The sequence below is a fragment of the Nothoprocta perdicaria genome, unplaced genomic scaffold, assembly GCF_003342845.1.
Source record: "Nothoprocta perdicaria isolate Ctin4 unplaced genomic scaffold, notPer1 scaffold_161, whole genome shotgun sequence".
NCBI lineage: Eukaryota > Metazoa > Chordata > Aves > Tinamiformes > Tinamidae > Nothoprocta > Nothoprocta perdicaria.
The window spans coordinates 1,696,954-1,712,571 of record NW_020454772.1 but is presented as its reverse complement, the minus strand read 5'-3'; the positions used below and the strand labels follow the sequence as shown (position 1 = coordinate 1,712,571).

The following is a 15,618-nucleotide window of genomic DNA, read 5'->3' as shown; positions in this document are numbered from 1 at the left end:
GTGAGCTGAGGCAAGAAATAAACTTGTTTTGAATAAGGTGATAGATACATGACAGGTACACATCAGCATGTCATTCTAGGTCAGAGGTTTTGGAAGCAGGACAGCAGGACCTTGGCACTAGCTGTTTTGCTCCACTGGTCCACTCCAATTGTGCCCTACTTCTTGCAAATGTAGGTGAGAGCCTTGGGAAAAGGTCCTCTCGTTCTCCATCCCCTGTGCAACCTGAAAGCCAACTTCTTTTTACTTTAGTGTTTGCTTTGCTATACAAAGGAAAGAAGTTATTTCATATAGTGAAGAGTTGTCTTATTCTACCGAAAAAAAATCAAATGGCTGAAGTTCATCTAATGGTTCCTTTTATTGCTTAACCTCTCAGGAGTCCATGCAGAAGATTCTGGCAGATGCTAAAGAAAATTCTTAAAATTAAAAGACAGAGCTTGGGACGGGAGGAATTAATTATGTGCCTTAACCTCAGCCCTGAAAAACAGACCAAAGGGGAGCGAGGGAGGATGCATCATTCAAAGTGCAATAGAAGCCTCGTATTTTCAGCAAGACTGCATGATCTACAGTTTGAAATTCTATTAAGCCTGGAGCCAGCAGTTGTTGACTGCTGATCAGAGACAGAGATTAATACGCCAAGCAAGTAAACAAGTCTGACTCAGCGGGCCGTATGCGGAGGCCCAGATTTTGCAGAAGGGTGTTAATATTTTGCAAAGCAGCCAGCTTTGTTCTCCACCATGTAGCGCCATGCAAGGGGTAGGGGAGAAGGAAACTCCACCGTGGAGTCGCCTTGAACCTGCTTCCTGGCAGGTGTATCTGACCTGACCTGTGGCTGCCTGCACCTCCTGCACCAGAGGAGGCCAAGGCCCGGGGTCTGCATCCTCCTCCCTCCTGAGCTGGGCTGAGCAGGGCCTGCACCCAACATAACCAGGTGGGTGCCCATCTGCACAACAAGCCAATGCTCTCACTGGGCTACGTAAGCTGCAATGAAAAAAAGGCTTTGAAAGCCTGCACTGAACCTGGGAAAGGCTCCAGAGGTGACAATACCATACCCCTCGCCAGGGCTGTGGAGAGACTGGTACCCTGTCCCCGTATCCCGAGAGCCAGGGCCACCAATAAAGCACGGCCAGATCTCACTGCGTGCCACGTGGCACCCTGCACTGCACAGTGTTGCTGAGCAAAAAGGCTTTACACAGTACTTCAAAGGCACCTCTGTCCTGCAAAAGGGAGCTGCTTTACGCTGCTGTCGCTGCTTGCCACAGCCAAAATAGTGCTCCAATGGACCGCAACGCTGCGACACTCAGTCCTTGGAAAGCAGGGCTCATCTCAAATGAGAAATGAGCAAGCAGAACTTCAGCCAGCAGAAAGAGGAGAGGGCAAACGCTGCTCTGATTCACTGATTGCAGCACATGAATGACCCATCCTAAATGCACATAGTTTGCATGTTGTAGTTTAAATGCACAGAAGTCGTGCACAGGAAAATGGTTCCTTTGTTTTCCAGCAGCTTGAATACTTTATCTACTGCAGGATGAATCTGGAATCCTACCAATGGTCAGACTAGATAAAAAGGCAGATACTTAAATTACTGTTGTCACAAAACAGTCACACACAAACTGCATGCAAGAAAACATTGATAAATACTGGATTTCCTAATTTAAAGCAGTAAATAGCTGAGTCTTGAAAATCTGCTTAAATAGCACAGTTTTAAAACTGTTATTCAAAAAATAAACTGTGTTTTAGCAAAGGAAAAGGAATCCATCATTGTTTGGGTAACATACATATGGTGATGAGAAATATTTATGCAAGACTGTGCAAGTCTTGCAAATATACTGTACAAGTCCTAAAAATTGTAGATGGATGTCATTTTTAAGGGTTAAAATGTATGAAAGAATCCATGCTCAAATTTAGTACATAGTTTTCTACTAATGTGAATAGCCTCTGCATGAACTGATCTGGATTCTTTCCAAACCACTTACTTGTCTAAACCCAAAGGCCGGATACTTGGGAATACAGGCATGAAATAACATGTTTACAGTCAACAACAACATAACCAGCTCTAAACTTGATTAAGAAAGAAAAAGAAAAAGCTAAGATAATGCGAATTTTATTTTTGGAGTATCCATTTACAGATCTATATGTATAATTGGGATCGCAGTTTCCTTGCATGACTTTTGGAGAAGGTTGGCTTTCTCTTCACTTTGTGACTTCACTTCCAGTTGGATTTAGGCGATGTCATGTGGAGACTAGAAATGATGTTCTAGGGTATGAGAATGAGAAATGCACTGACTAGAGACCAAAGGGGAAAAAAACAGCTCGAATAAATTTGTTTACTTATAATTAGTATAAGAAATAATCTAAATTGCTTACAACTTTCACAACTTTGAAAGACAGCTGTTTTTGTGGGTTTTTTTTTGAAATTGACATTCAGATTCATATCGTAGGCTACACTACCGGGAACTTCTAAGTGGGTCCAAATCACAGCAGCCTCTCTATAGCTACAAAGCCAATTTTTGCCAGGGCAAAGAGCTTTTAGCTAGTAGGAATATTCAAATTACACACTTCAATGCAATATGAAGACAATAGTCTGCTAAATTGTTAGTGTTGGGTAATTTGTTGTGTATTCTATAGTATGGCTGGAACAAAATCTTTCAGAATTTGTTCTACTCTGACTTTTATATTATATTTTATCCCCCAAAAATGACATTTGTTTTATTCTATTAAATTATATTATACATAAAAATCTGAGAATAGCTTCTCAGTGACTAGAGGAAATAAAGATGAAACAGCATAGGATAAACTTATTTAAGGAAAATGAGATTAAAACATTGCTTTATCTGTAAGGTCCTTACAGATAAATTTAGTTTACGAATTGTTCCTGGTTAAGAAACAGCTAATCCACCTGGGAAGCAGATTTGGTATCGTTACACCTAACAGATGCCTTACTGCAAATAAAATTCTGCCCCCTTCCTCTGCTCAATTGATGTTCTCCATCTGATTCTCATAAAACTGAACTTATCCAGCTTAACTAATGAATACTACTCTCTCTCCATCCCACAAAAAAAGACGAGTGACATCCCTACAGATGAGTAACAAACCAGTCAAAACTTAAGCATGACAGAATAACAAAAGGAAAAAAACAATTACCAGATACAAACCACAATTCATTTCACACAGTCCTACATTAAAAAAAAAAAGTCTTCATTTGCTATGGCTTGTACACTAAAAAGAAGCCCTAAAAGCACGAGATGCTGGCTGGCCTTTCACCACATTACACTAAAGTATGCTCTGCAAGTGAAAGAATAGCGGGTGGGAAGGGGAAAAAGGAAAAGAGCAGCATCCAGCAGATCTGCAGTCTTCACACAATTACGAGCAACAATAAATCACAATCTGATAGAGTTTCCAAGTCACATCACGAACATTCAGGCCAAGCTGTCTGGAAACAAAATTAAAAGCAAATATAACTCTCCATTATTTTAACATCCACAGAGTGATTTGAAGGATAAACATGAATTGGCTTCTATGGAAATAATGAATCATTCTAAAGGCGCCTCCAACTCAACTACTCCACCTTCCCAAGAATGACTAAGGAGAAAAGAAAAGCGCGTACACAATTCGTTGACGATTTACATCGCTGCATTTAAAGCTGCAGAACTGCAGTTTTGCACAGATTTTTTTTTTTTAATTTATTTTTATTTTGTGTCACTGCAAGATTTAGCATTTTCTCCTTTTCTCTAAGCAGCCAGGACGTTTCCGAGAACCCCTGCCTCCTACTCAGTGAAGCTCAATGCTCCTACTTTGGAGAGGGACCAGTTGCAAGCTCTGCAGGGCACACTCTCTGGTAGGACTGAATATGCATCATGTTCCTTTGTCTCGCCCTGGTGATCCTGAGGAAAACTTTCCTCATTATCGCTGTAATCATCAGTTTTGCTTTCAATGCTTTCAATTGCCCAGAGACACGTAACCATAAGAAAAACAAAGAAGCACAAAAGACAACTTGAAGATAAGCACAAAAGACAATCTTCAATCATTTCAGAGCAATGGCAACTTTGCCTCAGAGAAAGAGGCACTGGTTTGAGGAGGAAACTATGTGTTTTTCTTACACCATCTATGGAGTTCATGGCCATTTCTAGCAAACTTTGATCTGGGGCTGCAGGCACCCTCTCTGCTTCCTGCATCTCTATCTTAGATGACACCATTCATAAAGCTCACAGTTAAAGCTGACTAAACTTTTTCCATTACAGGACCTTTTGGTTCGTGATAACTCCCTCAGCCAAGGAGTTCAGACTGAAGTGGCCCATGCCAGGTATTCGCCTGGGGCCAATTATTTCAGCATTTGAGAAGAAATTGTTCAGACGTTTACAAGAACACTGTTGGAGTGTTTTATTCATGTTAACAATTCCTAGCAAAACTGATATCATTTAATCTGCAGCAGTCAGTAAGGGCATCACTCCAGTGTTAGGAAGAGGCCTTTTGCTTTCCCTAACCTGATATGCGCAGATTTAGTTATAAAGTCCCTGGGGAAAACAAAATCATAGCTAGTCTTTCACATGTTTTCTGTGGTTTGGCAGAAGCCATCCACCAAAATGCCTAAGGATGCTGCTAACACCTCCACACACGTCTTGTAAACTGGGCACAGCATCCCAGAGGATGAAACACATCTAGAGGAATGGTATTGCAGTCTTAACTGAAACTTGCATCTCAGCTATCCTCCCCTCTTGCCGAGCTAACCACAGGCCAGCTTTCCCTTTGGCTCCTGGGGAAAGCCCAGATTAGACTCTTCTCAGTGGTGGCCAGTGACAGGACAAGGGGTAATGGCCACCCTTTCACCACGTAGCCTCCCTGTGCCATGTGTTCTAGGTGTCCCTGCTGGAGCAGGTCCCTAGAGCTGCTAGATGGTCTCTAGAGATGCCTTCCAACCTTAATCATTCTGTGATTCTGTGATTCTGTGAGATGAAGATGCTGCAAGATGGCTGCAAGATGGCTTTCTCCAAAAGATATCCCAAGCGAAGGATGCCAGGAAAGGAACTCAAGGACTGACACCAGAGCATTGGGTCCTCGCTAAGAGCTCCTGGTCCTGGCTTGGAAATCTCATGGAAATGCCAGCACTTAGGCTTGATGTCCTCAGTAGGGCTTCATGGGCGCAGCCACCCAACTCCCAGGGACACTGTGAGCAACCGGAGTGCCCAGTACCTATAAACTACCAGGACTTACCACAGCCTGCAGAGCTATTCAGCGACATACAGCAGATCAGAGCTAGTGGTGAACAGTCCGGGCTTACTGTTTAGAAAGAGGTCCCACTCCCGTTCAGCTTGCAACTTTAAAAATAATTATTCTTCTTTAGAACACCGCAGATGGAAAAAATTAAATCCCAAATAGGGCTCAAATTTGCTTTGAATAACACAGGCCAAGGAGGCTGTCCTCAGTTATCTTCTAATACTATTCCTCAGTTTGTACATGAGATGCAGAGAGAGTGGTGAGGGCTGTGGCCAGCGCTGGCCCGTGGGGCTGCAGCCAGAGCCGCGCACCAGGAGCGCTCCTCACATCCCACGAGCTGCCTGTTACCACCTGCGGCTTTCACCCCATGGGATTTCCAGCTCCAGTCCTCCCGGCTGCTGGCTCTGCGTGGACAGCTCTTTTAATTCTGCGATGCTCTGAAACGCGTTAAAAAAAGAGCCATCGAAAACAATAATCACCATTCTCCCCCTCAGCTGAGTACCAACTAATCCTCCCACATCTCCTCGCTGACAGTCTCCTCCGGCACATGAGAACAAAGCCAAAAGGAGCAACACGCTCCTCTCATTTTCCCCCTTTCAAAGTATCTCAGCTTCTTTTAGGATACACCTTCAGAAGTGACATCGCACTTCGCAGGAAGGTGCAGAAATCCACGTGAAAATCAACCGTGCTATCTAAAAGCTCACATTCGGTGCAGTCTTTTACTGCAGATTGTTTGACAGTACAGCATTATTAAATATCACCAAAACCACAGTGTAAATAAGTGCAGGCTCTTAATTATAACAAAAGATTATGTTCTGGATAAAGTATTGCTACAGAGAGCATTGAATATATTCTTAAATATGAAAGGGGAGTTGCCACGAGGGGGAAAAAAATAGAAAAATATCTAACTTTGTCTTCAAAAATAGAAAAGAATAAAATTAGAAACTAGGAATTAATCATTGGTGAAGCTGTAGATACAGTGTTCTTCAAGTTAGTCTGTTCTTGCTGAAATTATGGCAGGGATTTGGAAACAATAGGAGCCGGCTGCACATTTTGGGCCATATTTTACATATTAAGCAAAAGGTATTCTGCACCTTTTAAAAACAAGTAAATCTTGTGCTCATCAAAAGTCAATAGCCTCACTGCAATGAAACAGTCAAATTTCAATACTTTTTATCTTTCCACCAGACTTTTCAATTCACATTATTTTACATCTCCTGAGGTACAGAGCTCTTTCTAGTACCAATTAATCACCTGGTGTCCCATAGATGCCTCCTCTTCTTTCTCATGACTTTATGACACTATTGAACTCTTGTGAGAAGAGAATCAATCATTTAAGACTTAATTTTGGATTCTTACATGATGACTCACACAGGAAAAGTGACTGCAGCCTCAGGGACTGTAGTTCCCAGATCCTTCATCAGCAGCCCTGCAGGGCTGGGGTGGGGATCTCTTAAGTGCAGGCTAAGCTTTACGCTACCACCTAAACCCAGGACCTGCAAGAAGTACATAAAGTATGTACTATATGTAAAAAAAGTCCAGCTCTCCCTGGTCACGGATAGGCAGATACCTCAGGAAGATCAGATCAGACACAGTCATTCACGTACAAGAAGAGTGTAACACTATCCTTCTATGAGGCTAAAATGCTTGTCTTCACTTAACACAGACATAACCTGACAGACTGGCAAGCCCTGAGGACTGGGGCATATCCTGACCTGCTTCATCACTGACTTACAAGGAACAACTTAAAAACCCACTGAATTCATTTGTATGATAGGCATATTTTGTCCTTGTCATAACTGAGCCAAAATATTTGCCTGCTGAGATGTAAGGTATACAGCAGATTAAGGCAATCCATCCAAGGCTGCATGAGATGGCCCTTTCCAGCCACTGTTGTTCTGCATTGTAATCTATGAACTGGATGGGAAGGCTCTGTGGCTTTCTAAGCAACGTTGGCAACCATTAACTCCTTCCATCAAGCTGGTAACTGATTTGTCATGTGCACCTTAATGGTCATGTCCTTAAGCACCTTAATGGTTTTCATCTACGAAAAGTCCTACTTGAAATTTGTGGCTTGGGGTTGTGAACAGTTCTTGATTTGTATTTGGGGAGGAGGTCTGGGAGCAGGGGGGAAGAAGAAGGGCCCACAGTGCCCATAATCACGATACGCCAATTGCCTCCTAATTCTAATTAGAGATGGATCCAATCTGCACTTCGGCTTCATGACCATTTCACCCTATGAAGCACTGCTACCTGCGTCAGCATTTGCTCTTTTTGACAAGGGCAGGGTAGCTCGGTTCTTTGGGAAGGCTGGGATTCAAATTCGCCTCTAATTTTAGTAGCTTTGACTTCTCATTTACAATAGGCAACAGAGCCATAGAGACCAACAAACAGACACAGAAGCACCATGAAGCATTGGTGCTTACGCTGGCAACCCGTTTAAGCAATGATTTCTCTTCCCGCAGTGACTTATTTCTCTGCTTGGACGTAGCATTAAGAAAATCAACTGTGGGTTACACATGTTTATTTAAAACATTAAATCCTTTGTGAACTGGAAATTCAGTGGTTCATCTGAAGGCCCTGCAGTGAGGAATGAGTGATGAGGCAGGGGAGCATGCACCAGAAGCGCTGGCTGCTACTGAATGGAGTAGGTAGGCTCATTTTGAATGGACACAACACGACCCACAAACTCCAACACATCAATACAAAGCCGTGGTATTCTGCATCAAAGGGAATCTTTTGGCATCGTGAAGATATTATAGAGCTACTTCCTGATGCTCTACTTCCAATGACACAAATGTGCCTCAGAGTCGTCTTCCACAGATAGGAACTGTGTCCTCAGCACCAAAACCAAGATTTTGAACACAGCAACCCAAAAGTTTTCATTTTACTGACAGTTTCAGGCAAGCACCAAAAATCTTTTGTTCCACAACAGAAAAATGATTGTTTTGGAAATTTTTTGGCAACAGAAAGAGCTTGTTTTGGCTTTGTTTCAGCAACTTTAAAGAGTTTTTATTAAAAAAATAGGAACGAGAAGTCATTTCAACTTTCTAAAACTTAAACCTCCCCTCTGAAAACGCTGCAGTAACAAAGTCACTGAATTTTTGTCACGGAGGTTGTGACTCGGGCCCGGCAAAACCGCCCGTTGCCACATTTGCATTTTTTGCTGCCTCGGACTGCTGCGCAGTCTTGGCACGTCGCGCGCACGCTGAAGGGCTCTTTGTTGACTCGAATGGGACTGATCCATATTGGATTAGACCGCAGAGATGACTTTGATATTCAGCCTTTCTAGCGCTGCTGACCTAGTGCGGGGTGTTTAAGTTAAAACTCTCCTTCTATAGGCAGCGTAACTCTAGGAGGTGACTCAGGGCCACTGAAATAAAGGAGCACTTTAATCAGAAGGAAACACTTGACTTGGTATCACTGACTCAAGTGACGAACTATGAACCTCTCTCTCATTGCAATGCTTTATGTAAACATATTTGTTAACCAACTGAAAGAGACCACAAGCAAAATTATTTGCCATACAGTGCTTGGCCAAGTCTGCTGATGAAGTAACAGGAAGTCTTCCTACATCTGTATAAGCTCCCTGACTGCTTCAATTTGAGTTCTGCAAGTGAACCCCAATAATCCCCCTTCCTCGTATTAAAGGATCCATAAAATCTACTGACAAATAATCTTTGTCCACCTTTCTCCTGCTCATAATGCATTTGCTGAGATTTTTGGCAAGAGCATTAGGAATAGGAAGCAAGCTTCTCCAGAAAGGAGAAAGATTTCAGTTACATGATTTTTCTTTTAATTTCTGTAATGCATAGCAAAATGTTAATACAGACCAGGAAATATATATCATCCAACCCCATACTGTGCAGCAGACTGGCATCTTGCCAGTAATGTGAAGACTGCCCTTAATCTGAGCAGTCAAAAAAACCACTATAAAGAGCAAACTAGAAACCTTCTACATGATATTACAGCAAGAGGAAGTCATCCCACCCACAAATTAAGCACATGCACAAGACTTCATTCACTTGCCCTTGTATCTTCCCTGACGGATTAAAAGACCGTGCTTGATTTTCTGTCAGCAGAATCAAGGTGGCACAAGAAGGTGGCATGGAGGGTTTTCACTTTGTTACGCTTTTTAGGAAAAAAAACCTTCAATTAAAATGGGGCTTCCCTGACACGAAACTAATATGCCCTTAAGCCATAACTAACTACATAATGACCCAGTTCTATACAGAGTCATGGTAGCATACTTCATGCTTAAAGATGCCGAGAGCTAAGTTTAAATAGGGGGCAGGAAAAAAAAAGGAATTGGAACAAATGGAATTAACACTGAGTTGGTCTTTTGAAACCAACAATAAAGTGAAAAAGCAAAAGCTGCCTCTGAAGGCTCCCTAATCCTTGCACAGGGAGCCCAGGCCAGTTAAATACAAACAGGCAGGTTGCAAATAGGACTTGATACTTAACTCCGAGTCCCGATATATGTGCATTTAGGGGTAGTGAGTAGCCAGACATAAACGATAAAGCATCACCTCAAATTCAACAGCCGGTCTAAGGGTTTCTGCTCCATTTTGAGGGCTTTGTGATACTGTCTGCTTAAATATTGGCCAACATTTAGTGCACAGAATAAAGCATTATCCCTAAAAGCCCCTCAACAGAGGGCACAACATGAGAACAACTGCACAAGAGAGCCCAGCTTTTAACAGAGTCCATCACAGCGCTCCTGGAGTGCATCGGGCGCTGCTTTCCGTGCGGAAAAGCCTTTTTCCCGGGAACACCAGATGGCACTATTCTTCCTCCAAAGCAAAACCCTAACTCCTCTGGGTCAGTAAAATGCTACTATCAGTTCGCAAGGAAAAAAACATTCATCCATGTTTTTAAATATCAGCCCAGTAGTCTCTTGCTGTTTGCATTCTTTCCAGTGATCTTGAAAATCTTACACAAACAGAGAAATTATTGTATCTGGGGGAGCTGGAAGGAAGCTCATAACATTTTGCCCTGACCCCTCATGCTAAAATATTCCGTATTAGAAGGATCAGGGACATTTCTGTAGGCACACAGAACTCCCCAGTAATTCACATTCAGGGCTTGACAACTGCATTAAGGAAGCAGGATTCTCTCATTTAAAGAAATTAGACATATTTAAGGATAACATATATATGCCACCTCTACCACCCATCTTCTTTTTTTGTCCCATCTTCTGTCAAATGTATTTAAAAAGAGGCAAAACTCCATCTACAGTAGTCCGGTGTCTAGTATGAAGTCACCCTCTAACTTTGAGGATTTTTTTTTTTTTTTTGTAAAACAAAACTGCTGAGAGTATCCACATAAAAATAATAATGGAAATATGAGAATGAAAAAAATGTTACAGTAAATGCCAGTAATGAAACAGCAAAAGAAAGGAAAAAGCCAGTGTTCGCATGTACATGTCGGTGTACACATGGTTCATTTCAGTTTATCCCACTGAGCATTACGGCTTCCAAATGAAAGCACTGGATGTGGTTTGCAGAAGGATGCAAGGTATTCTGCAACGTTTGCTATTAGGTAGAGGCTACTGTGACTGTAGAAGTGATTCAAAAACTAAGAATTAACTTGGAAAGGGAGTATGGAAGGAGCACATTTTAGACTCACTCTCACTTTTCCTTCTTTTTTCCTCCCCCCCCCTTTTTTTTTTTTTTCTTTTTCTTTTTCCAGTCCACCAGAGGACCCATCTCCATTCAAGACAATATAAACTAATAACTTTGGGACAAATTTTTCTGCTGAGCAACTCCTCTACGTTGAGCTGGAGTCGGGGCAGAGCCGAAGCCGGCCTGCTGTGCTCACGAGCTGCTCCTGCTCACAAAACACATTTTTGTTTTGCCTCTGAGCAGCTCTCCTCCCCTTCAGCTCCCTAGAAGTTGACAGGCTGCTTCCTGTTCCATGCTCTGTGAATCACGAGGCGAACGCCAGTCCCTACTCCCCTGTGAAATTCAATTAGGTATCAGAGCACTGCGTGAGCAATAAGTTTCCCTACTGCATCAGCCCTAAAGAAACTGTGCTCTGCCTTCCCCCCAGCTGAAGAGTGGAGTTATGAAAGCAGGGTCAACTTGGTTAATGCTATTTGTGCTCTGCAACGGCAACCAGTCTGCTCCGTCCCAGCTTAAAATAATTCCTTTGCTTCCTAGCCATGACTATAATGGTACCAAATTTCAAGCCAGCCCAATAATTCATAATATTTATTCACGTGTTCTTCTGCAACCACTTAGTGCCATGTGAATCGCAGCAATGCTTAACACACACAGAATACCATGATAAATCACCAGAACTTAGTGCATGTCATACAGCTGGAAAATTGGTAAGACAAGGGTAAGCAGCATTAACACATGGTTTGTGGAGCAGGAAAGGGGAGTACGTGATGCTGTTTGTCTCATGCCTTTCAATGACACTTTGTTAAGCCATAAAGTGTTCACACTTGGAAAGATCACAGGGCTGTGTCGCCCTATATATTTTTTTATACAGATGGCCCTTGCTAAATTGCACACATCTTTGTCACTGGAGTATTCTGCGCAAGGAAGCACCAAGAAATTGTTTGGAAGCTGATACTGCTGATATATTAAAAGCTGGCTTGCGAGCAGAGATTAACTAATGCTTTTTTTTTCTGGAGCAATAATGGCAATCTCACATTGGTTTAGGGGACTCTTAGTTTTAGCTTGTAACATATGGGTTGAAACCAGACTGCTTAGCTGTCCTTCCACAGTACCACAGAGCTGTGTTCTCTTCCTGAGATTGCTTCAGAGAAAACCAGGAATTGCTCCTGCCTTTCCTTCTCAGAAAAAAAAAAAAAAAAGTCTTGCTGCTCCCTTTCAATTGAGAAATCCATCTGTGAACCAGCTTCATCATCTCTGAGATGGTACTTGCAAGGCTCATCTTTCCCAGGAAGAGCAGGGAGAAGAGGAGGAGCAGATACTACTGTAGGCAGAAGATTCGTGATTGGTAAACGAAGAGGGGAATTTACATTTTAAAGCACAACACATGCAGTGGGGAGGATGACAGAAGACACTTGTAGTAATGAATCACTGTCCTGCACAGTGCTGCCTGTTCCACATCCCCTTTTACGTTCTCCGCTGCTGACCAACAGCGGCACTGGGCAGCTCGCGCGCCCACTAGCACCCGCACTGGAAAGGATCCAAGCCCAGAAAGAGCTGCTGAGGAGTCCTGGTCACAAGCACAGAGACAGAACAGCGTGCGCATCCACTGCCTTGTGCTCCACTAAAACAACAGCAGAGCAGGCTTCCCTTTCCTTCCCCACACGACTGCCACAGTCTCTGCAAGTTCTTCCAAGATCACTTCTTCCAGGTTTCAGCCCACTGGAAATCTAATCACATGCTCCTCTTTGCCTGGTTTAGCTAGGACTGCTGCTGCAGTCACCACGTCAGTAAGGGACTGCTCTGGCCTCCATGCACTGCTCAGATGCTGCAGGGATGGCTCCAGGACAGCCAAATAAATTGCTTTAATCTTGTGCATCTGGTACCGAGTTCTCAGTCATCTGCTTAGCAGTGTTAAAGGACTAACTTCCATTTCCACGTGTCGGGCATGACACAGTCCTGCTCCAATGTTAGAGCCCTTCCTCACCTCTGCTAATGCTTTTCACAATTTTAGACTTGCATTTTGGCTCGGCAAGCTACTAAGTCACCTGGAGCTGAGTGACTAAATAAACTTCCCCCAGCTAATCCATAGCCCTTTATTGCCCTGAGTTTTCAAAAGTAATAATTGGTCATCAGAAATAAAAAAAGAAAAAATAATCCCTGCAAAGCACAACTGTCTGGATGCTTTCATATTTGCCGGTGCAAAGGATGTGAAGCAAAACCTTCATCTCCCTGTGCCTCTTATCAGATCCACTGAAGGTAACCACATCCCACAAAAGGTCCTCTGAGCCTCAGGAAGGTGCTGTGCACTCGTAGGCTGTGCAGCTAGGAAAAGCTTTAGACCACTTCTGGGAATGCAAATGAATGGGATCCACGTGACCCCCAGTAATAAAAGGCTCCTGTCTCTTTGCAGAGCATTGAAATGCCATCTGGCGATTCTGTTGACGTCAGCAAGCACGGAAAAACAACAGCCACCTCTCCCCAGAAAGCAAGAGCCTTGGGCAGGCAGGAGGCCGCAGCCCTTGTGCTGCACGGGCGCTTAAGAGGCCGCTGCTGAAACCTGCCGCAGCGCCGAGCGCCGGGACACGCGGGATTGCGCGGGCAGCAGCAGCGCGGGAGCACAGCCGCCCTCCTGCTCCTACCTCCGGGGAACCCCGCAGAAGAAAGGGGTCTCTTTTGCCCTCCTGAGCTTACCGAAAACGTCCAAACTTTAAGTCTCTCCAGCAGAAGTCATCAACTCTGCTAGGGAGAGAACTGCTCTGAACACAAGGGGTAATGAACACTGGGTATCTGAGTGCAAAGCACTAAGCGATCTGCACCCCATCCTCTCCGTTATCCTGCCTTGTGACTCTCTCATTCTGTTGCAGGGTTATACACAAGGAACAAGTCTCTCCTTGTAGACTATAAGGGAAGGACACAACATGTCCAGAAATGCACACAGAGTATAGAAAATGACCCACTCATTTTGGCTACTTTGACTAGGCTTCTTGCACAGTCACCCAGGGCATGAAGAAGTAAATTATGCACTATTTTAAATCCCATACAAACATTTCACAGTGACAAGTACTAAGTGACCCAAGATGCTGTATAGTGGTGCTCCTGAATTCTGCAAAACAATATTATAAGCTGCAGATACTCATATTTAATACACAATGCACAATATAATTCCTAAGCTTTATGTGTCACAGGATAGAAGAAACACTAAAATATTCATTGAAAGTGGTAACATTTGGAGCCCTTAGTATGAATTACCTTTCAATGCTGAGCTAAAATAATACTATCATTATGCTCACAAGTAGACTAAGCTAGGCATCTTTTTGTATTAAAATAGATTTTGCTGTTAGCAAAGTCTTGTTATGTTATTTCTGATCTCCATTAGCAATTCATCCTAAAATGCAGAAAAGGGTAACAGTAGAAACAGATATACAACAACAGATTTGTTCCCACAAGCAGGTAGGCAGGTCTGTAACCTAAGAGAAATATGTTTTTACAAATAAAGGGAACAGTTAAAAAGGAACATGACCACCAAATTACTGCTCTGCCTAGATTTACAACCTGCAAAATTACCTAGACATAATAATCTGCAAACACTGCTATTTTCATGAGAAAGAAACTTAACCCCACCAGTTCTGTTTCTCAGAAATGTGGGGACCAGAAGCACCCAATGCATGGCAGCAAATGCAGGAACAGGTTGACCTGCTGTCCAACTCCACATGCCTCACATCCTATAGGTTCTCTCACTGGAGAAGTGTAACTTCAAACATATTCCTAAGGCCTTACAGAACCGAGGCCTTGCTGACTGACATATGCAAAGCTGCCTGAAGACTCTGTTTTCTTACCCCCGTTCACTCCCCTTCACCCTCCTTGACCACATCTCCTCCTCCTGTTACTAATGAAATGTGGTTTTTTTTTTTTTTTTTTTTTGCGTACAAATCCAGTCTTTGATTGAATTCTTACTCTCTTAGCGTAATATTTTAAGAGCAAGTCACAGCAGCAGTGTGTGAATAAGTTAAACTAGACTGCTGTGCCTGGAAACTGGAAAGTTTTATAGCTCACATCTTAAGCTTGAAAGCTTAATCTCAGTGCAATTAAGAAAATCTAGTACTTTTCCACAATTTCTCCCTGAATCCTTATGCTCCCAGGCATCCATGTGTACTCTACACTCAACCAAGGATGAAGGAAACCTGCAACAACTGCCTATTTTATGCTAGCATATGAGTGGGTGGGTGATCACTAGGAAAGTGTGCGTTAAATTGGATTAGTTATAAATCCTGATACAGGAACATATCAGAGGATGGAGAAGAGACACAGTTATTTCCATGCTGCCCTTTTACGTACAATCACTTCCACTTAACATTTCTCTATTGACTTAATAGAACATCAATAACAAATCCATCCATCCAGTTTATTTTGGCATTAAGATTCCTCTTGAGAGAGGAGGACAGGAGAATGAACTTCTAGGAGGCTTCTAGGAGAACAGGCTTAAATGCAGAAAGGTGACAGATTTTCCAAATTCTCCCCTTATCTCTCATGTCAGTGTCACTTCATTTCTGTTTTAAAGATAAAAAAAAATTCAAACCACATAATTAAATCCCAGTCAGTGACTGCTTACAGCAATCTGCAGCACAGTTAATGCTTACCAATAAATGCAGAATTTCCATGCCCTTTTCAGTGGTTCAATGATAATACTTCATTGAACTCATGAGAAATACAATCATTCATGAGAAATATGCTCATTCAGATGATTGTCTTATTTTTAAAAGATGCAAGATGCTTCTGTATCCAC

At 42.8% G+C, this 15,618-nt stretch overlaps 1 protein-coding gene across 1 annotated transcript in view; it reads right to left on the bottom strand.

Annotated features, from left to right (window-relative positions):
• The window catches only part of PDE3A (phosphodiesterase 3A), a 217,554-nt gene that overhangs the window by 40,088 nt on the left and 161,848 nt on the right, over positions 1-15,618 (bottom strand). The window lies entirely within an intron of this gene.